This window comes from Heloderma suspectum, chromosome 8 (assembly GCF_057233095.1).
Source record: "Heloderma suspectum isolate Gila_16-S chromosome 8, 16-S_ref, whole genome shotgun sequence".
NCBI classification, from domain to species: domain Eukaryota; kingdom Metazoa; phylum Chordata; class Lepidosauria; order Squamata; family Helodermatidae; genus Heloderma; species Heloderma suspectum.
In genome coordinates, this window is record NC_139465.1 from 4,554,948 (window position 1) to 4,571,495 (window position 16,548).

The 16,548-nt window shown below is 45.2% G+C and overlaps 1 long non-coding RNA gene across 1 annotated transcript in view; it reads right to left on the reverse strand.

Moving 5' to 3' along the window:
* Positions 1 to 16,548, reverse strand: part of LOC146338793 (uncharacterized) — a 414,064-nt gene that overhangs the window by 228,816 nt on the left and 168,700 nt on the right. Inside the window, exon 2 of the long non-coding RNA XR_014784711.1 lies at positions 11,186 to 11,251. This is a non-coding gene — a long non-coding RNA (uncharacterized LOC146338793). The remainder of the gene's footprint in view (positions 1 to 11,185; positions 11,252 to 16,548) is intronic.

Genomic DNA, 16,548 nt, shown 5'->3' on the forward strand with positions numbered 1-16,548 from the left:
CCTATGCCTGTTTAGACAGCAAAAAGTCCTACAACTCCCAGTATTCCCCCCAGCCAGTATTGCATATGATTGTGCCCTTAATTGATTAATTGATTAATCAAAACACAGATTTGCACGTGTCCAAAACAATGGCTCGTATGTATTTCTTTTTAGATTGTGTATGTATATGTTGCGGCAAGCACCATCTTAGAAGAAGTATCCCATGTCTGACAGCTGCAGTTGTTATAAATGCTTATTTTTTTAAATGATCTTGCTTTCTTTTCTTTTTAAAGATATGCTGCCTGATTAATCAGTTTCCAAAGGGAAAGCTGTTTTAGTTTGTTGCTGCCAGAAAAAAAATTGAGAGTCTTGTGGCGCCTTAAATACTATTATGCCATAAGCTTTCATGCATCAAGTGTTAACTTCAAGTCAGCAGATTTATATACACATGCTTGAAGGGTGGGAAGGAACTTTGAACAGTGAAGTCCAAGAAAAATGAAATGCAGAAAGTGCAGACTGTGATCTTTACCTTAACAGTGGCCATTCACAAAAGGCTGTTGGGTGATAACACAGACATCCTTGCGCTGGTGACCTAACACTTGTAGCGGGGGGTGGGGCGGCTTTTGTCCTTATTCAAACCACAGGAGATAGACTTGAATCTCTTGATGACCGCTGTTCAGCCATTTCATGTTGAAATATGTTTTGGCTGAAGTTTCTGTGTTTAAGAATGGCCACCTTACGATCATTGACAGTGTCCTGGGAGGATGAAATGTCTCTCCACTGGTTTTTTAATATTGCCATTTCTGATGTCAGATTTGTGTCCACCCTGATTAATCAGGTATGCTTTTTAATCAATTCAAAGTGTTCTTAACAGAATAACTGAATGCATCAATCAGTTAAAGGTTGTGCCCCTAGAGATGTTGCATCAAAACAAAGTAGGACACAGGGAAGCAGGACAACATCGCCACTCTGGCAAAGCTGCAGATCTTTGCAGGGGCTGCGGCTCAGTGGTGGAGCCCCTGCTCTGCATGCAGAAGGTCCCAGGGTCAGTCCTAGGTAGGGCTGGTAAAAGTCCTGCCTGAAACCCTGGAGAGCCACCGCTGCCACTCAGTGTCAACCTGCCTTCCCCAATCTGGACTCCTCCAGATGTGGCTGATGATGGGTATTGTAATTCAACTCATCTAGAGGGTGATAGGTCGGGGAAGTCTGGAGCAGACAATACTGGGCTTGATGGACCAACGTTCTGACTCTGTATAAGGCAGCTTCCTACATTCCTATCCCTGATGGAAATAGGTCCTGGACAGCCAAAATCATGTAATGACACCTCTCTTTCTGTAGGTTTCTCTATGAAACAAAACAGCACTCTTTCCAACAACAAACAAAAACACACTCCTTTCATTTTTTTATAATTTGGGGCGTGCATAATCTGCAGTCTCTGCACCCTTTTCCAAAACTCCAGTGCTAATGCAATGTGAAAACAATTAGCCTATCAAAATGAAGAGCTAAATTCTCCAGGACAATCTAGAGCAAGCCAATGTAACAACGATCCTTACAAGTTTGTAGTCCAAAGGAAAATTGCTACATAAAAAGCTTATTCCAGGCCAGCGCCGTAACGCTAAAGTCATGTTTCTTCTCCTCTCCAATTCCCACTTCATTCCCATGATTCCAAGCACAGATAGAGTTTGAAAACTTGGTGACAAGGTGCCTGTCAGACGCAGCCTTCCCAATTCCCTAGAAACAACAACAACAACAAAGTAATTTGTGGAACTTTCCCCAAGATTCCATTTGACATTTTGTGGTAGAATTCATAGAATATATACATACATACATACATACATACATACATATGTGCATGCGTGCGTGCAGATAGATGATAGATAGATAGATAGATAGATAGATAGATAGATAGATAGATAGATAGATACACTCACACACACCACACACAAGTTCCTTGATCTTGACACACTGGACCACACAGGCTTGATGAGGTGGCTTGCAGAGGATTTTATGGCACCTTAGGGCTAGTCTCCCCCTTCATGGATCACTGCCTTGTTGTGGAGAAGGGGCTTGTGTAACTCAGTGAAGCCATAAGCTATGCCGTGCAGGGCCACCCAAGACGGACAGGTCATGGCGGAGAGTTCTGACAAAATGTGGTCCACTGGAGAAGGAAATGGCAACCCACTCCAATATTCTTGCCAAGAAAACCCCATGGAACATATCACAAGGCTAAAAGAGATGACTCTGGAAGTTGAGCTACTCAGGTCAAAGGTGTCCAATGTACTACTGGGGAAGAGCAGAGGGTATTTCCAAGTAGTGCCAGAAAGAGTGAAGCGGCTGGGCCAAAGCCGAAAGGACACTCAGCTGTGGATGTGTCTGGTGGTGAAAAGAAAGACCGATGCTGTAAAGAACAATATTGTTTAGGAACCTGGAATGTAAGATCAATGAATCAAGGTAAGCTGGAGGTGGTCAAACATGAGATGGCAAGATTGAACATCGACATCTTGGGAATCAGCGAACTAAAATGGACAGGCATGGGCGAATTTAATTCAGGTGACCATTATATCTACTACTGTGGGCAAGAATCCCTTAGAAGAAATGGAGTAGCACTCATAGTCAACAAAAGGGTGGGAAAAGCAGTACTGGGGTACAATCTCAAAAATGATAGAATGATCTCAGTACGAATCCAAGGCAAACCATTCAACATCACAGTAATTCAAGTATATGCCCCAACCACTGAGGCCGAAGAAGCTGAGGTTGATTGGTTCTATGAAGACCTACAACACCTTCTAGAACTAACACCAAAAAAAGATGTCCTCTTCATCATAGGGGATTGGAATGCTAAAGTCGGAAGTCAAGAAATCACTGGGATAACAGGCAAGGATGGCCTTGGTGTACAAAATGAAGCAGGACAAAGGCTAATAGATTCTTGCCCAGAGATCATGCTGATCACAGCAAAAACTCTTTTCCAACAGCACAAGAGGCGACTCTACACATGGGCATTGCCAGATGGTCAATATCGAAATCAGATTGATTATGTCCTTTGCAGCCAAAGATGGAGAAGCTCTATACAGTCAGTCAAAACAAGACCTGGAGCTGACTGTGGCTCAGATCATGAGCTTCTTGTTGCAAACTTTCGGCTTAAATTGAAGAACGTAGGGAAAACCACTAAACCATTCAGGTATGACCTCAATCATATCCCTTATGAATATACAGTGGAAGTGAGGAATAGATTTAAGGGATTAGACCTGATAGACAGAGTGCCTGAGGAACTATGGACGGAGGTCCGTAACATTGTTCAGGAGGCAGCAACTCAATCCATCCCAAAGAAAAAGAAACGCAAGAAAGCCAAGTGGCTGTCTGATGAGGCTTTACAAGTAGCTGAGGAAAGAAGGGAAGCAAAAAGCAAGGGAGAAAGGGGAAGATATATCCAACTGAATGCAGGTTTCCAGAGAATAGCAAGGAGAAACAAGAAGGCCTTCTTCAATGAACAATGCAAAGAAATCGAGGAAAACAATAGAATGGGAAAGACTAGAGATCTCTTCAAGAAAATCGGAGATCTCAAGGGAACGTTTTGTGCAAAGATGGGCATAATAAAGGACAAAGAAGGCAGGGACCTAACAGAAGCAGATGAGATTAAGAAGAGGTGGAAAGAATACACAGAAGAACTATACAGGAAATATCTTAATGTCCCTGATAGCCATGATAGTGTGGTCACTGAACTTGAGCCAGACATCCTCGAGAATGAAGTCAAGTGGGCCTTAGGAAGCATTAGTAACAACAAAGCTAGCGGAGATGACAGTATTCCAGCTGAGCTATTTAAAATCCTAAAAGATTATGCTGTTAAAGTGCTGCATTCAATATGCCAACAACTTTGGAACACTCAACAATGGCCAGAAGACTGGAAAAGGTCAGCTTACATTCCAATTCCAAAGAAGGGCAATGCCAAAGAGTGTTCAAACTACCGCACAATTCCGCTCATTTCACATGCCAGAAAGGTTATGCTCCAAATCCTACAAGCTAGGCTTCAGCAGTGTGTGAACCGAGAACTACCAGAAGTACAAGCGGGGTTTCGAAGAGGCAGAGGAACTAGAAATCAAATCGCCAACATTCGCTGGCTCATGGAGAAAGCAAGAGAATTCCAGAAACACGTCTATTTCTGCTTTATTGACTACACTAAAGCCTTTGATTGTGTGGATCACAACAAACTGTGGCAAATTCTGAAAGAGATGGGATTACCAGACCACCTTACCTGTCTCCTGAGAAACCTGTATGAGGGTCAAGAAGCAACAGTAAGAACCGGACATGGAACAACCGACTGGTTCAAAATTGGGAAAGGAGTATGACAAGGCTGTATATTGTCACCCTGCTTATTTAATTTATATGCAGAGTACATCATGAGAAACGCCAGGTTGGATGAATCACTGGTCAGAATTAAGATTGCCAGGAGTATTATCAATAGCCTCAGATATGCAGACGATACCACCCTAATGGCAGAAAGCGAAGAGGATCTCAAGAGCCTCTTGTTGAGGGTGAAAGTGGAGAGTGCAAAAGCTGGTTTGAAACTCAACATTAAAAAAATGAAGATCATGGCATCTGGCCCCATCACTTCCTGGCATATAGAAGGGGAAGAAATGGAAGCAGTGACAGATTTTACTTTCTTGGGCTCCAAGATCACCGCAGACAGTGACTGTAGCCATGAAATTAAAAGACGCTTGCTCCTTGGGAGGAAAACTATGGCAAACCTAGACAGCATAGTAAGAAGCAGAGACATCACCTTGCCGACAAAGGTCCGTCTAATCAAAGCTATGGTTTTCCCAGTAGTAATGTATGGCTGTGAGAGTTGGACTGTAAGGAAGGCTGAGCGCCGAAGAATCAATGCTTTCAAACTGTGGTGCTGGAGAAGACTCTTATGAGTCCCCTGGACCGCAAGGAGGTCAAATCAGTCCATCCTAAAGGAAATCAACGCCGAGTGCTCATTGGAAGGACAGATCCTGAAGCTGAAGCTCAAATATTTTGGCCACCTAATGCAAAGAGAAAACTCCCTGGAAAAGACCCTGATGCTGGGAAAGATTGAAGGCAAAAGGGGAAGGGGACGGCAGAGGATGAGATGGCTAGATAGCATCACCGATGCAATGAATATGAACTTGAGCACGCTCCGGGAGAGAGCGGAGGACGGGAATGCCTGGCGTGCTATGGTCCATGGGGTCACGAAGAGTCAGACACAACTTAACGACGGAACAAACAACAACAAGGGCTAGTCTCTCTTGTTTTATGAACCATAGGATGGCTTTACTGGCTAATGGAAGCACTATCCCTGTTAAGGGAAATGCTACACTGGCTGGAGGAGGGTAACAGATGGACAATTTGGAGGTAGTACTTGTCTCTTCATTATTTTTTAAAATGTAAAAAAAAATTCACCTCTCCGCTGTCGAAGTCCTCAAGGATGCTTTCAACAAAAAAATAAAATCATAACACAAACGTTAAAAAAAAACCCACCAGTGCCATTGTTTGAAACTAGCCATATGGGATAAAAGCAGCAGTATGGAACCAGTTTTAAACAACAATATACATGGGCCGTGTAGGGCTGTTTCAATGGCCAGAGAGGTGTTGACTGGAATATCTTTATCCTCCCTTGGTGAGAAGGGGGTTACTCTTTTGACTGAATGAAGTCCCAGTGTGTGTGTGTGTGTGTGTGTGTGTGTGTGTGTGTGATGTCAGATTTGCCTCTGTCAAATGTTTAGTTTTGGAAGTTCTCAGTCTTGAGATGTCTTAATTGCCCCCAATATTAGACAACAGAGAGCTTATGAAATTTTATTCCTGTGAGCTACGCCAATGCCACTGGCTCAGCACCCTTTTCTGGGCCTAATTCAAAGTGCTCGTATTGTCTTTTAAAGCTCTCCATGGCATAGGACCTGAGGACTGAAAGGACCACATGTCTCCATGTGTATTTACCGATAGAATAAGATCTACCGGAGAGAAGGCTTTCTCAGCAGTGCCCTTGTCAAGCTGAGGAATGCACTTCCCAGACAGTTTTGCCTGGCACACCTTTCTGTCTGTCTGTCTGTCTGTCTGTCTGTCTTTTCTATACCACCCAATAGTCAAAGCTCTATAACTGTCCTTTTGGCACTGGACACCTTTTTTGGTTATTTTCCCAAGCTTTTTAGATGTAATATTAATCCTGCTGTCTGGTTTATGCTGTGTTTATTATTTTGCTGTTTCAGGCTTATTGCACTTTTTTGTTATTTACATTTTAATTATTTATTCTCTTTACAATCCACCCTAGGGATATTATTATAGGGCAGCATTAAAATACTTATAATGGATAAATAAATAAATAATCAGGGGAATAGGATGAACTTGGCATGACACTTCAGTGTTAATAATAAGGTACCAGGTGATGCCCCCTGGGGAGAGAATTACAAAAAGAGGATGTCACCCACAGAGAAGGCTCCATTCAACCAGCATCAGCATCCTTGGTCATCTAGCTGCCAGGGCCCCAGTGCCTCAATAAGACTCATTGTTGCACTGATGTCTTCCTGGCCCGCACTGTACCAAGTAGCTAGGTCTGGGAGGTGCCATTCTAATTTCCAGTCTGTCCCCAGTGTTGTGTCACTCCAGGACACTGTGGAAAATCAAAATGGTGATTCCATTGGTATCTAAGGCACTTTATCAAGAGTTGCCTGGAGCTGGCTATGGTCACCTGCATCCTTGTCTTGTTCTCTGACCTTGATCCCCCCACCTCTGGCTCAGGGGAGAAGGCTTCATCCAGTAATCCATCATCTGCTACTTCGGGACCTTCCAGATCAGAGGATTTGGCTGTACCAGATTCCTCAGACTCAGAGGGCACTGCTTCAATGCAGTCCTCACCACCTCTCACCATGGGAGCCAGCAGCTGCAGCATCAGATGATGGACTTTTAAGAACCAGACAGCTCCTCAGAGGGAGCAGAGTTAACAGCAGGTTCAGACCTGCCAGCCTTCAGAAGCCCCCTGCATGTTGCTGAGACAACAGCTCTTCCTGAGCAAGTTCCAGACCATACCTGCTGCAGTGCTCTGTCCAGGGTTCTGACAGAACCCTGCCTGGTTTGAACTTGCCTTGCCATCCTGCTTCACTGGACGTGACACTGATTCATTGGACTTGACTCTGCCTCACCCTCCTAGTAAGTGCAACTGCTTCAGACCAGCTCCCCCGGAAGCTTGAGCTGAGCTAGACAGGAGATCTCCTTCCTGAGGGAGGGTGAATCCAGAGAATGGCCTCAGAAGATTAGCCTAATTGCTGGGCACTAGGCCCTGCTGTGCCTGCTTCTTCCTCTTTGAAGAGTCTCCTTTTCTTGGGTAGGTACTTGCCTTCCAAAAGACCCTATTCTGCATTTCAGACCCAGAACTCCTGCCCCACCCCCGAGTATTTTACTAGAGCATCATCAAACAATTGAGCCTTTATTTTATTCTCTCCTTCATCCCAAGCCTCTTCAGTCTGTGAGGGAGGGAAGATCTAACTGGTAACATATATGTAGATGCAGTGAATTTCTACAAGCAAATATGGAACTATAAACTGTGATAATCCCCATTAAAGAGCTGAGCAGAGAGGAAGGGCAAGTAACTCCATATGAAACCGAGGGCTTTGTAGGGTGTTGTGGTTGTTGCTGTTTTTTTAAATAGTGCAGCCAAATGCCTTCATTTTGGTATATTTGTTAATAATCGCATTATTTACAGGGCCCATATGCTCTTTATTACCCTCCATTTTCCGATATTAAAGAGACATCTGAGGATGGTTAGGCTGTTTGTATAGGGTCCATCCTCAGTTTCATGGAATTTCCTGGTTGGCACCCAGCCTGGCCAGCACGCCATCCTTCGAGGGCTTTGAAGAAGCAGCACCAACCGAGCAGCAATTCATACTGCCCCGGAATAATTAAATAAAGAGATCATAGCTCATTTTAGCTAATGACAGCACCACATGCCCACAGAAGAGGAGTCATGTTGGATCAGACCAAGGGCCCATCTAGTCCAGCATTCTGTTTCCACAGTGGCCGGCCATGTCCCTATGAGAAGCCCACAAGGAGAACATGAGTGCAACAGCACACACACAGTACTTGCGCACACACTTGCGTTCCCCAGCAACTGGCATACATAGGCATCCTGCTCCTGATAATGGAGGTCATATACAGGCATCAGGACTAGCAGCCATTGATAGTCTTCTCCTCCACAAAGTTGTCTAATCCCCTTTTAAAGCCATCCATGTTGGTGATCATCACTACATCTTGTCATGGCAGCAAATTCCATGGTTTAACAATGTGCTGTGTCATGAAGTCCTTGCATTTATCTGTCTGGAATATCCCACCAGTCTGCTTCATGGGATGACCCCACTGGGTCCTAGTATTATGAGAGAGGGAGAAATATGTCTCCCTATCCATTTTCTCAACACCAGGCATATTTCTGTAGACCTCTGTCATGTCTCCCCTTACTTGCCTTTTTCCTAAGTCCCAGATATTGTCACCTTTCCTCATTGGGGAGTTGCTCCAGCCCCTGAACATTCTGGTTGCTCCTTTCTGCACCTTTTCTAGCTTTTATCTGCCTGAGACCCTGGATAGCCCAGCCAGCCAAAGCAGGCAACACTAGGTTAGATGGGTCAAGGGCCTGACTCAGTGCAAAGCAGCTTCCAACGTGGTGCTCCCTCTCAATTTTGGAGGGCCCTTGGCAAGACACCCCCAGTGGACCCCTTCCCTCAGTGAGTCTACCTACTCACTGCCATTGTCACCAGGTACTATTGCTTTTCTCATCCTCTTTCTCATCATTGCTCCCACTTGCTTGCTTGACAGACCAGGGAGCCAGGAGGCCGCGGCATCTCCTGCTCCTCCTCCTCACCACCACCATTATCTCTGGGCCAGAGCAAGAGGCAGGGGAACAAGCAGGTGGCCAAGGGGAAAGGGAGCTTTTGTCAGTGCACTCCTGCTAGGGTGTGGGCCCTTGGCAGGTACCTGGCTATTCCTGGCCTTGACGTTGTCCTTGTTCCTATGTTCCATGGGAGGACAGAGCTAGGATTTAGGTTCTTGGGGGAAGGGAGGAAATTATATCTGTGATTTTGTTTATGTGTTTGAAGGAGCAGCCACTGGAGAAGTAGCAGGTGTCAATGCCCTCACTCTGACGTTCCTCATCTCCATCTATCGTCATGCATGCAATAACTGCATTTTTGCAAAAACCACAAAGCCCTCTTCTGGGGGCAGACAAGATAATAGAATCGTAGGGTTGGGAGGGGCCTACAAGACCATTGAGTCCAACCCATGGCTCAGTGCAGGAAGCCTGATTCCCAGGCGGTCTCCCACCCAAGTACTCACCAGGGCTGACCCTGCTTAGCTTCCGAGATCAGGCACATCCCATCGAGAAGTTAAGGTGACATGCTGACATGTTGCACTCACCAGTGTCTTGCAAGATAAAAGCCTAACATCCATTCAGCCATGACCCAATAGTGTGTGGGATCCCCCATCTTTGTCCATTCTGGCTGCATTTTTGTACCTCTCTGCTAGGGCACAGAACAGCCCTCCCCTGCACACAAAGACATAGGCACACCCCAGCATATCCCTTTGTGTGGATGCACAAGTGGTTCAACCTCCTGAAAGCACAGGATCCAAGCAGCCTGCCACAGAGAGACTCTGCTCACCCGCTCTCCACTTTGCAAACTGTCTGCAGGCCTTGCTGTCAATGGCAGCCGTTGCTTTCTTGTTCTTACCTGAGTGAGGACACTGGAGGGAATTTAAACCAGAAAGCAAGCATGGTCCCCACAGACAGCTACTGCAGCACTTGGGAAGTGATGGATGTTTGCAGAGAGGCTAAAAGAGCTCAGCTCCTTTTGGGCACAGGTCTGGATGCCATACGTGCTCATTCCCAAGGAGGCATTTCCAAGTATAAGCGATGGTTAATATGCAGGCATCCTATCAGAGTCCTGCCCAATCCAGACCCTGGAGCAGGGTGTGCATAACATCAGGTCCGGGGGCCAAATCCAGCCCTCTGGGATTCCCAGTCCGGCCCTCCAAAGTTCCCCAGAAAGCCATGCCCCTTCCCCTGACCACTAAGCATTTGGTGGTTTCCTGGCTTTTGTGCAGATTTTTTCCCCCATTCTAAAAGGCTGAAATGCTTCTCCCAGGGCTCAGTTACTGGCAGTCAGAGCTTTAAGCTAAAATAAGTTGGGGTGTTGGGGGGTGCCCCACCCTTTTTGCCTTTGGCCCTTCCCCCTTTTGTCTTTGGTCCACCGCTGGAATGTAGCCTCTGAGAGTTTCTCCGGAATGGAACTCAGCCCCCAAGTTGAAAGCGGTTCAACACTCCTGTTTTAGGGGGTGGCTGTATTGTAATGGATAACTGTTGTAGCTGTTTTAGCTTTTGTACATTTCAATTCTAATAGAAGTTGTCTTGAGACTTTGTTTTGAGAAAGGAATCTAAGAAATTTAAATAGCGGGAGGAGGAGCAGCAGCAGCAGCAACAACAGCAACAACACAAGGCGATCCCAAATGCAGAGTCCCAACTGGCCTTTGAAACTCAATGCCAGCATTACAGGGAAGCAATCACCATATGTTTGCCACCTGCCACATCTTTCATGAGGTACCTTGGGGGTTGTTTAACACCATCACTCAATGCTGTCAGGTGCCTTTATAACAACACTTTCTTCTGACCATTGGAGATCCATCCTCCATCACATACCATAGTGACACATCATCCTGAGGCCTTCTTAACAGTGCAACCTGATGGACAACCTGATGGACAACAGTGCAACTTGATGGACAACCTGGTGGACAACAGTGCAACTTGATGGGCAACCCTGATGAGAACCAGGCCAACAGCTCTTTTCACTGGGCAGAAGCACAAGTTGCAAAAAGCATTGGAAGCCATGAGACATACTGAATCCCCAAAATTGAGTCTCACATCTCCAGGCAATTATGAATACATTTGAATGTCATTTGCTCCCAGCTCTATCAACACCACAGCATTCTCCACCAGCACAGCTTTCATGTTATTTTTGGCTCCAAATATATTATTTATTCCTGTAATCATAAAATTTTATCTAATGGACTTAGTTAAATAACTGGGTTTTTTCTTGCTTTCATAGGAGGGAGTTACCCTTTGGTATTTCCTCCTCATTCTCTTAAATACACGATATAACTAGTTGTGCTAGCATAGTTTGAAATAGAAACACTTCATTCAGTGACGTTTTGTGCTTACCTTAAAAGGAGTCAGTCATTAGCAAGAAAGGTTTAAGCTTCTCAATCCACATGTATGCTGGAATATCTATAAAATAATGATAATGATAATAAAGATATGAAATATATAATGAACCAGATGTAAAAAAAAAAAGATGCTTTGTCAGTCAATACTGGGGGGGGGGCGGTTAAGAGTGTTAAAGGGTCTGAGAGAGGAATCCTTGCTTCTGGTATGGACAACCTTCCCACTTTCAGCTCTAGTAAACAGGTCTTGCAGGGGTTTGCATTGCTTCCAATGCATACAAGGCCTGCTTAAACAGCAGTGAAAATGGGACAAAATGAACATGCATCTCGCCAGGGATGGGCAACATGTGGCCTAGGAGCCATATGCACACACACACCCCAGCCTCTAGTGCAGCCCCCCAGCAAAAAAAATCACTAGTTTGCATCTGTATTTCGATGGCAAACCATGACGGAGGCTGAAAGTAGCCAACTTTAGCTTGAAAACAAGCTAAATTTGCCCCATTTCAGCCTCCGTCACAGTTTGCCACCAATCTGGCAGCCAGCCAGCCTTTTTTTCTTTCCTTTTTGCTGGCATTAATAATTTCAGTGATAAGATGGCAGCAGCAGCAGGAGTACAAGGAGAGAAGAGGTGGTGGGAAATGGCCCCCAGACCTACTCAAGTTGCTCACTCTTGAGCTACACCTTGGGAACTGAAGCCTTCCCATGCCGCAGAGTTGCACCAATTCCAACTCTCTTAAAAACCATCCATCTCCATTCTCTGCAGTGATGATTCTGAGATCTTCATGGGCTCAAAGCATTGTCCCTCTTGAGGAGAATCAGCATGAAGCGGGGGCGGGGGAGAGACTGCATAAGGATGCAGAATCCACTTTGCTTCCACATTCCAACGTGAAAGTGGGATTTTTGTTGTTCCTTGGGATTCTTCCAAAGATGTGGTTGGCCACAACTTTCAACTGGTGTCCCAGCTGCTGTCCTTACATGTACCCCTTGGGTCTCTATACTATCTGCTAACACTTTACAGATTTTACTCTTGTCAGAAGCCAACAAAGCTGGAACAGGAGGTAGCTGGGAGGACCCTTCATTCTCTGTTCTGCCTCATGCATCATCCACAAAGTGTCCTGGCCAGATCTAGAGTCCAGATGGAAGCCCTTCTGCCAGCGTTGGATGAAGTCTAGAAGTGATAAGCAGCAGTGTGAGCAGCTGGGGGCTGCCAGGCCCAACTGGCAGAGGCAGAAATATCTCCTGCTGCCTTGTAATTGTAGATGATGGAAATTATTGACAAAGGCTGTGAGGTTTTGCAAAGCCAAAATCATAGTTCTAAATATCCTGTGCACTCTGGGTTCTAGTCCAGGCTTTGCAGCTGGGGCACATTGTGGATGAAAAGCCAAGGGTGGGTGGGAAGAACCCAAACTTCCAGATGCCATGAAAGATCAGATCCATATCCGAGATGTGCATCTCCAGTTTCTTCTGAGGGTTGCTGAATACCAATCAGTTAAGTCTTCTAAATGTCCTTTTCAGGATCTTTTATAAGCTGCATGAATTTCCCAGGCCTTCCCAATCCCCAGATGAGAAAGCCCTGGTTGGAGATTGTTCTATCTCATGTGTTCTTCAACATTGTCTTCCAAGTTTCTTCTTCTTAAGATAGACACTGCAGAGCAGTGGTGCATGCTACAATATCTCGAGTCCACCACTTGGCAGCATCCAATGAGGGGAACCATGTATTGGCCAGACAACACTGCCAAACATCCCAGGTAGGGGATCCCAATCAGTGCAGTAAACATGCAACAACAGGATCTCTACACAGAGGACTTGTTGGGCAAGGTGGCCAAGTTAGTGTGCCTGATTCACAAAAGCAACTCCATCTGCAAGTATCCTATAGCTGGCTCAAAGAAGCAATAAAAAAGTTGAGAAAACTCATTCCTCCTTATTTCACATTTTCATCATTGTTATGGTGGTGTTTTCTCTTCAAGCCAGCTGCTTTTGCTTCGAAAGTGAACAAGCCAGGGACCTAAATTGCCCCCACTTGCCTCATCCTTCACCCCTACCATAGCCACATCTGCAACAAGGTGTTAAACAGACTCTGGAGGGCAGACCAGACAGCAGAAGCAATGATTCAGAAGGGCTTAGAGAGGGCGGGACCACAAAGGCTGATAAGTCACTCACCATCTCACATCTGGAAACACAGAGTGCTCACCAAAGGGCTGACAGAAACCAAGACCATCACTTGCTGAGGAATTTGCCCAGAGTCATGATTTTCCCTTCTCAAGACAACAACCGGCATCTTCCCAACACCATTGGCGAGGCCTTAAATAGCTACCTTCTTTCTAAACATTCATACATCTCATTTGGATGGTGTCCAAAGAATGCAACATGTGTTACTTCTTCCATTGTGTTTCTCTAACAATGTGTTTAACCAGGCAAGCCTGAGTGAAAGATGGAGACGCTCATCTATCGCTCTCTGTTGAGTTCTCCTCCTGAGCAGAAGCCCAGGTCTGTCCCAAAGTGGAGCACCTGACCTAGAAGGTAGGAGCAGCTACCTAAAATCTGAGTCACTCCAGTGGCCCATCCAGCTAAGTTCTGTCATTTTTATTTCCAAATCATGTCTCACACCCAGCATGCCAGGATGGCTGCCCAGTTCAAAGGATCAGCAATGATTGCTGGACAGAGGCATTTTGCCCCTACCTAGAACTAGAATGAAATAGATGGCAGTAAGTGGTTCCCCGACCCATTGGTCAGTCATGACAACAACAACATGACATACAACAACCATAATAGGAGTGAATGGAGGTATAACTAAAATTAGTACAAAAAAGTAAACATTTTGAAAAAGATGTATTTATTTAATGTGTTTTTTAAAAATTCTCTTCCACTCACGAGTGCTCAAGTAATACTAGGACCTGGGGTCATCCCATGAAGCTGAATGGTGGGAGATTCAGGGCAGAGAAAATGAAATACTTCTTCAACTAGCCCAGAGTTCAATTATGGAATTTGCCATCAGATGTCGTAGTGATGGCCACCAGCTCGGATGGTTTTAGAAGGGCATTAGACAGATTCATTCAGGATAAGGCTATCAGTGGCAGAATGCCTCTGTATCCCAGATGCTGGGGAACGTGATCAGGAGGGTATGGATGGACAGTCTCATCCCCACCTGGCCCATTCGGGTGATCGATGAGCCATTGTCACAGAAACCACAGGATGGTTCGGCGACCGCCCAAGAAGCACTTCAAGGTGGTCCGTTGTCTTAATGAGCTCCCATTGTGCACAGAAATCATGGCTCGGTTACTTCCATATATCTAAAGTTGTGTCAACAGCTGCCTTATAGGGGTGATGGCTCAACATTACAGGCTTAAAGGGATCTTTACCCCTGTGATGTTGAGTCATTGCTCCTTTAAGGTAGCTATAGACGCAACATTAGATATGCAGGAGTAACTGAGCTGTGATTTCTGCACACAATGGGAGCTCATTAAGGAGATGGACAGGCTTGCAGTGCTTCCCACCAGTCACCAAGTAGACAAGCCCCCCACAGCCCGGTGAGCGGGGTCCAGGTGGTTGGGCAGGGCGGAGTCCCCCAGACTCTACCCCCTTCTCAGACTCTTGTGCTATCCCTGCAAGAGGGTGCTGTTGTGCTCATGCCCTGCTTGTGGGCTTCCCATTGGGGCATCGAGTTGGCAACTGTGTGAACAGAATTCTGGAGTCAGTAGGCCTTTGGTCTGATTCACCATGGCTCTTCTGATGCTCTTACAATAAAACCATAAAAAGATAAAACTGGGACTCTAGATTCATTGACTATCTGGAGCATTGGAAGCTGCTTTATACTGAGTCAAACCCTTGCTCCATCTAGCCCAGTACTGTCAACATTGACTGGCAGCAGCGGCTCTCCAGGGTTTCAGGCAGGAGTCTTTCCTAGCCCTACCTGCCAGGGATCAAACCTGGGACCTCCTGCATGCAAAGCATGTCCTCTCCCACCAAGCCCCAATGGTCCAGTCTTTTGTTTCCTGATCTTTTCAATGAACTTTATTTCAGGCAGGAAAAAGGAAAAGGAAATTGAGAGGTATTTGAACTGAACTTGATTCTAGTCATTTTTCTGTGATTCAAACTGAATTACAACATGAGTGTGTGTGTGTGTGTGTTTAACATGCCACTCTTATTAATTTAGCGAGCACAATAACAATATAATCAAAGTCACTTACTCCTATCCATGCCCATCTGGAGTTCCAGTTGCTAAGTAATATTCGACATCAAAAAGATTGTGTTTGGCATAAATCTTCAACAAGGGCAGATGCAGGCTGCTGCAGCCAAGAACGTGTCCAAAATAAACTATCAACAAATTGATATTGAAAAATGATCATATTGTAATTGTCACAAAACTAACATGAATGATAATGTGTTTATTTTGCATACCCGCACATTATAATGAAAGTATGCTTAAGGTTCCTGCTTTGAATTAAAACCAAAAATAAGAACTAAACAAAAGAGGCACTGTGTCAGCGGTTTGAACTTGAGGGGCTGAACCACACACTTTGTTTGAAGGAACACTCATGCAACATGCTTCACTTACAGCAGGGGTCCCCACACATTTTGGGACAGTGGGCACATTTAGAATTTCGAGAGCGTGTCATGGGTGCTCTTATAAAATGGCTGCCATGGGGGCACCTTGACCATTTATAAATGGCTGCCATGGTGGACATGGCCAGTCATAAAACACACATTTCCAAGAAGGCAAACTGGTGAGAAGAAAAGAAAAGCAGCTTGTCCGAGAACCTAAGCATGAGGCAGAGGTGGGGGCTGAGCTCCAAAACCTAAAACCACTCTTTGAACCCAAATAAACATAGGGCGGGGGGGCAGCCCTTCGCTGAGCAGCATGCTGGCCTCCCAGTTATTTGTTTAATTAAAAATATATTTTAAAATAAAATAAAGATCAGGAGGGGCAGGGAGTCTGGTGGGAACCAAGGTGTTTGTGAGCACATTGGGCACCATGTTGGAGACCCCAGACTGAAAGGAACACCACTGCATTATAAGCATGCCTTTGGAGAACATACAGAATTAGAGCTCAGTAGCTTTTGCCTGCCCCTAAACCCCAACATATACAGCAGCTGAGTTTGTACCAACATAAATCAATCCTTCAAAAGTTAACTCTAAAAATTAACAAAGTTAATTACATATCCATGCACACGCGCACGCACACACACACACACACACACACACACTCAGTCCCTGCTATACATACCAATCTATGGTTCCAGTTGGAAAGTATTTTGCATCTGTCTCTAATTTCACATACTAGAAGCTTATTCATTAATTCAAAATACTGATCTTGCCTTTCCACTACAAAAGTCTTCAAGGTGTTGCACAAACTCCAAATTA